Source organism: Protobothrops mucrosquamatus, unplaced genomic scaffold (assembly GCF_001527695.2).
Source record: "Protobothrops mucrosquamatus isolate PMUCROS unplaced genomic scaffold, P.Mucros_1.0 scaffold119, whole genome shotgun sequence".
In the NCBI taxonomy this organism is placed as follows: domain Eukaryota; kingdom Metazoa; phylum Chordata; class Lepidosauria; order Squamata; family Viperidae; genus Protobothrops; species Protobothrops mucrosquamatus.
In genome coordinates, this window is record NW_015386490.1 from 620,989 (window position 1) to 627,652 (window position 6,664).

At 38.0% G+C, this 6,664-nt stretch overlaps 1 pseudogene; it reads left to right on the forward strand.

The window, feature by feature from the left end:
* The first annotated feature begins 5,853 nt into the window (after window positions 1–5,853).
* Window positions 5,854–6,289, forward strand: LOC107284838 (annotated as a pseudogene).
* The last annotated feature ends 375 nt before the right edge of the window (window positions 6,290–6,664 follow it).

Consider the following 6,664-nt stretch of genomic DNA (forward strand, 5'->3'; position numbering starts at 1 on the left):
AGGGGGTAGTTCGTTCCAGAGGGTGGGGGCACCCACAGAGAAGGCCTTCCCCCTGGGGGTCGCCAGCCGACATTGCTTGGCCGACGGCACCCTGAGGAGGCCAAGCATGAGGGGATAGAAGGGAAACTCATCAAATGTATAGATGACACCAAGCTGGATGGAATTGCAAACACTTTGGAAGATAGATTCAAGGTTCAGAAAGATTTTCACATACTTCAGCATTAGGCCCTATCCAATAAGATGAAGTTCAGTGGTGAGAAATGCAAGGTCCTATACCTAGGCAGAAAAAATCAAATGCATGGATATGGAATATGTGATATCTGGACCAACACAGTAGTAACTTTGAGGGGGATCTAGGTGTCCTGGTGGACCATCACTTAAGTATGAGCCAGACATGTGTTACAGCTGCCAAAAAAGGTAATGCAATTCTAGGATGGATCAACAGAGGGATAGCATCAAGATCATGAGTAGTGATACTACTGTTGTATGGTGCATTAGTGAGATCACAATTGGAATACTGGATCCAGTCCTGGTCACAACAACACAAAAAAGATCCTGACGCCCTAGAAAAAGTGCAACAAGCAACAAGATAAGGAATCAGGAGGCAAAACCATATCAACAGTTAAGGAAACTATATATGTCTAGCCTATCGAAGAGAAGTATTAGGGGTGATATGATAGCTATATTCCAGTACTTGAGGAGCAGTCACTGAAAAGAGAGGGTGAACTTATTCTTCAAAGCACCTGAGGGCAGGACAAAAAGTAATGGGTGGAAGATCACTAAAGAGAGATCCAACCTAGAACTAAGGATAAATTTCCCTGACAATGAAAACAGTCAATCAATGGAACGGCTTGCTTGCAAAAGTAGTGGATGCTCCAGTACTGGAGATTTTCAAGAAGAGGTTTGACAACCATTTGTCTGGAAGGGTATAGGGTCTCCTGCTCAAGTAGAAGGTTGGACTAGAATACCTCCAAGGGTCCCTTGCAATGCTGTTATTCTATGTTCTATGTTCTTCCATGAAGCTGGATCATAAAGGAAATTATAATGGTTAATTTAGTTCAGCAAATCAGCCATTCTGTTGTTACAATGAACACACTGTAGGGTTGTGCAAGCACTGAAAGAGATGCTCAGCAACTTGCACTAGCATGAACAAAGTGGCCTGCTTCAACATCTTATCACTTACAAGATCCATAAGCAATTTAAAAGTTTCTCCCATCTATTTCTGCATATATGTGCAAACACAATCATTTTTTTTGCTGGCAGTTGCAGTGGAAATGTTGTATGTGCATGGAAATGCATACACAGAAAACCAGGATAACTTTTGAAGCAAAAGATCCATGTACCTTAAAGAATCTTTTGTTTTCTGGCTAATGCATTTCACAATATCTTTTTTGAAGACTATGTATAGCCACATTACACAATATTAAATCCCCTAATGATTGCACATAGCTGCTAAGTAACCATTTGTGACAATATGATGCCACAGACTACAGTTGCCAAGGACCCAAGTCAGTTTCTCCAAAGGCAAACTCTGAGCTAAACTTGCAGATAGGAATAGAACTACAGCAGGGTTACATATTCTATTTCATATAGATAAATTTCTATGCCTTCCCCTCCCTGTTTTGTACATAATTTCTTGTAGCAAAGGCAGAAAACTGACTGCTACGCTAGTCTTACAGAGCTTTGAAGTTCTCCCAAGACAAAGCTTCATGCCAAACAAAATCGTCCTAGTAGCATTTTCTTGCTGGGCGGTTATTTCCTACCTTCTTGATAGGCTATTCTTGGCTGTTCCAGTACATTGACTTGAAGGACAATAACCTCTAGCTTGTTTAACAACTTGCACAGCAGGGGCAATTACACTCCCTTTAATTGGCTTGTGGGGTTTAATCATCCCCTGGGACACCACTTCCAGCGTTTCTCATTAATTGTCAGCTTGCAGAGTTATTCTAAGGAAGATGAGATCTACTCAAGAATGACAAACTAAGGGCAGCTTGGAGTCTCAGGATTCAAAGATAGTAATGATTCCTACCAGCATGATGATATATAATGCTCTTCAGTAAGTACCAGCCAAATAATTAACAATTGCCTTGTACCATTCCATTATTTCAACAATTCCCTGTTTCACATTAAAGTGAACAATTTGTTAGAGCTACGTATCAATCCTGGTCAACAGAACTTAAAGTAGGTCCTTCTTTACAGCTGTTGGCAAACAAAATATCCCTCAAGCTATATCTCTTTAAAAACTTCATGTATCTATTTGAAAAACCTTAGATTTCATCTATTTGCATTTTGTTAAGTTTCTTTACTGCTTAGAATTGTATGTCTGTATATGTTTAGCTATCTAGAAAATAAATCCTTGTTTTATTTATTAATACCAAAAATACAATTCTCTTAATAGCTTATGAGTTTATTTTTGCAAGCTGAATCATTATAAAGCATTCCAAATCCACATAGCTGGGTTACAGAAGCAAAGAAACAGGCAGTCCTCCATAGCACATTACAAACCCAGATTTGGTTAGATGGGATTGGAGAGATCAGTCTTAAAGGTCAGACATTGAACAACAGCTGCAACCATTTGGAGGCAGCTAATAAGAGATAGCTCATGGGGAAAATTACAGAATAGGCTGTGTGAGATTTAAGGAACTGCCATTGGCAAGACAAACTCTAATCAGGGCTATGTTAAACTGAGTCAATTGCTACAGCAGTCAATCTAATCATATTGTGCCAAATATACAGTATACAAGCCAGAGGCCAGGTCCAGAAGCACAGCCAGGAATTCCCTACCATCAACATTGTAATGACTTGTACTTGCAGATCTCTGTCCTCCAAAAATCACAATGGGCTATATATTTATTCCTCCCCATGTCATCTTCAATAAAACTACTCATCAGAAGCAATTGGCACAATTCCTATGAAAACAAACAATATTTTAAGGATGTACAAAAAGACAAAGTTCAAAGACATGCTAAATTATCCAATGAAGAATACAAAAGGAAAAATGTGTTCATGCTAACATTTTACAAGGCCATTGGGGGAAGCTAAGGACAAAGGCTAGTCTGAGTTGAACAGACTAGTACAGGGGTCCTCAACCTTGGCAACTTGAAGACTTGTGGACTTCAATTCCCAGAATTCCTCAGCCAGCTTTGCTAGCAGGATGTGCTTTTGCCCCTAAAGCTTGGGGGGGGGGGATGAGGCCACAGTAACAAAGTGGTCTGTGCTTTAAGATATGAGGTTATAACATAGCAGATCTAGATTGTTCTGTATCACACCAATCAGGTTCCTTATCTGAACTTTCTTTTATCTGAAATTTTCTTTCTTTCTTCTTATGTTGTGTGTATGGGCAAACCAATTTACATCAAAAATTGATATTAAAGATAACACAATGATAGAGTTGTTCACCTAAAATGTACTCATTTTATAAACAGTCCACACATAGGGTATAATAGACTTAGGGATATGGACCAAACTGGAAAAAAGGTTAATAAACTTTGACTTCCAGTCTGTTTGTTTCTATCTCAAATCAAGCAAATATATATGCATGTATATGTATATGCAAATGTTTTGCAAAGGTGTGTCCCTTGTTACTCATCCTTCTTGATGATGTATGTGACTATTCTAGATAGAGATGTACATTTTAAGAGACAAATTGAAAAAAGAAGAAAATCTCATGAAGACTGTGTCATTGCTGTCTATCGGAGGAAGTCCAAAGGGCTTGAGAGCCAAGGAACTTTCTATTATCCTTCAGCTATACTCTAAGTTTGATTTTTTTCACCAGGACTCTTGCAGTTTTTACCTCTTTTTACCAGAGGGGAAAGTTGCAGGAAAGAGGATTTAGGAGCAAGAATCTGTCAAATAGTTGTTTATTTCCTATAGTGCTGGATGGCTTGCCAAAATCCTATTAAAAAAAATAAAATTTAGGAAAACAACCCTGAACATGTCAAGGCTGTTCGAACAAATGACACAATAGAGGGATTTCTTCTTCTTCTTCTTCTCTTTTTTTTTTTTGTCCTGTTATAGGCAAGTTTTTTTATTTATTTATATCAACACCTTTTCTTTTGCTGTAACACACTGTTTCCCCCAAAGAGCTACAAAGGTTCAAAGGGACTCAGAGGACCAATAAATTATGGCCATATAAATGTCTGTTCATAAGGCTTGATGCTTATTTACCCAGAGCTTTTTCTGCCAATGTTCAGGCTGAATTCAAAGGAAGGAGATTTATCTCCTAAGAGATGCCTCCAATTCACAGAGCACACATCTCTCCAATTACATCACTTCAGATTCTTGAAGCCAAAGTGGGAGCCACATTCCAGCATTTGTTTGATAGTAGATCAGATACAGTTACGATGCTTATTATTACTGCTGCTACTACCACTGCTGCTATTTCTTCTATTGGTATTGGCACTTTAAAAACAGGATCAGATCAATTGCAGAAAGAGTAACAATAAAAATGTGGCTGAATAACACCTTTAAAAAGACCCCAATCTCACTTTCAATTCATATTATCACTTCTTGGCATAGTTTGGTCTTCTTTTAGAAAAAATCCCATATTTCAGATATAATGAATCACTCAGAGCCTACTGAATACCAAATGAATAGATGATAAGGTGTTATCATTTTTTTTAAAAAAAACAACGTTATTTTTTTTTAAAAAGGGCTCACATAGCTATATATGTTTTTAACCATTAAATAATCTATTTTCTAAAACAAAATATCAGTACAGCCAAATGGTCATTTACAAATATGATCATATCTAAGAGCTACTACCATGATCTTAGTAATAAGCCAACTGAAATATCATTCTTAAGTTTTGTCCTGTTGGAAGTAAAGTCTTTATCCTGGTTCATCCAAGCCAGGAATAAATAAGCAACATGGCGACTGCTTTGGGAAGAAGGTTACAGTTTATTGAAGAGGCAGAAAGATGGTTCTTGCAGGAAAGACCAGAGGAAAGAAGGACCTGAGCACATGGGCAGTAGGTTTTTATACCCTCTTTAGCCTTTTGTTTGGAATAGTTTCCTGTTCCTGTGGCATGAACTTTGAGGCTATTTCCTGTGTCACATATTCTGACCTGAGTTTAGGTGTGCCTCTCTGGTATACTTGATGGTAATGGGTTAGTCCTATTATGTCCCATCTCAGATGGGATATGCAGATTTTAGGTCTCTTTGTCTTCTTGAGTTTTCTGGCTCCAACTTTCTGATGGTTACATATGCATTTGTATAGGGCTGGCTCCTGCTTGGGGCAAAGAGAGAGACTTGGGGGCTGGGTTGGTTTCTGCTTTTAAAAATCCTTTTGAGGAAAAATATATTTTTCTGCCCTTTTAACATTTCCTTCTCTGGGGGGCTCTGACTTCCCACAGTCTGCAATAGCATTTTAGACATAAGTCACAGCCATTGTACAAAACTGGGGGTATCTACAGAGTATGGTGAAAAAAGTCAAGATGTCCAGGAGAACAAGCTTTTCTGCTGTGTTTGCCAGTTTTTCCATGCACCTCCTGTTATGTGTTTAAAAACACAGGTAGACCTTGAACAGCATTGTTGTGGCTCCTATCCTAACTTTCTTCACTGTACCTGCAGACATCTGCAGAAACCCCCACTATGAAGGTAAGAAAAACAAATGAGTAAATGCCCCCTTCAAAAAATGATCCCAAAGATCTATTTCAAATTGTAAATCATTATACTGTATCATAAGGACTAGACAGCTGTAATAAACTTTCTGCTTCTCCAAAAGTAACATACCAATTTATATATAATATGTATTAAAATGAAGCTCTGAAATTAGGCTCCCAACTTCGTCTTTGTTATGAAGTGTTATGTACATTTGTTTGGCCTTTTTCCACCATCCTGTTGTCCTGTCATCATGGTACACATGAATGTTCTGGCAGATGCTCTTAGAAACATCAACAATGCAGAGAAGCATGGAAAGCATCAGCTGTGCTCCAGAATAATTGTCTGGTTTTTAACTATGACAATGAAGCATGGTTACATAGATGAATTTGAGATCACTGATGACCACTGAGCTGGCAAAACTGTAGTTAATCTCACACAGACTTAACAAGGGTGGTGTGATCAGTCCTAGATTCAATGTTCAGGCGAAAGGCTTAGAAAAATGGTAAAACAACCTGCTGCCTTCACATCAGTTTGGATACATTGTGATGACCCTATCAGCTAGTACCATGGATCATGAGTAAGCAAAGCAAAAGCACACAGGGGGGAAATCCTGGGTTTCTTTTTATAAACTTGTAACAAAAAAAATTGTTCGGCTGTTTGCCTTTAACACACCAAACTTCATCTAATTTTACAAGAGCTTTCTGGGATTGCCTTTATATTCTATCTTCTTTCAAGTGAGCTATAGTTGACCTAAAGAAATATAAGAGCTAAAAATCTAAGAAATAAATAAACCACACAGAAGCCTTTAAGTCATAATTTATACTAGGAATTCTGCTTCCAAATCAAACTGAAATAGAACAAGCAAAAGACTAAAGCTATGCTTAGGAAGAAATGAGATATAGAACTGGCAAAAATAGAGCACATTTAATTTTTCCAGTGTACAGAGGTCTCTGTTCAATCTACAATTGCACTGTTCATGAGGAAAAGAAAGGGGATTATTGACTGGATTCATCAATCATGCTAAGCTATAATGTGATGCATGTGGCTTTGGTTTTACAATG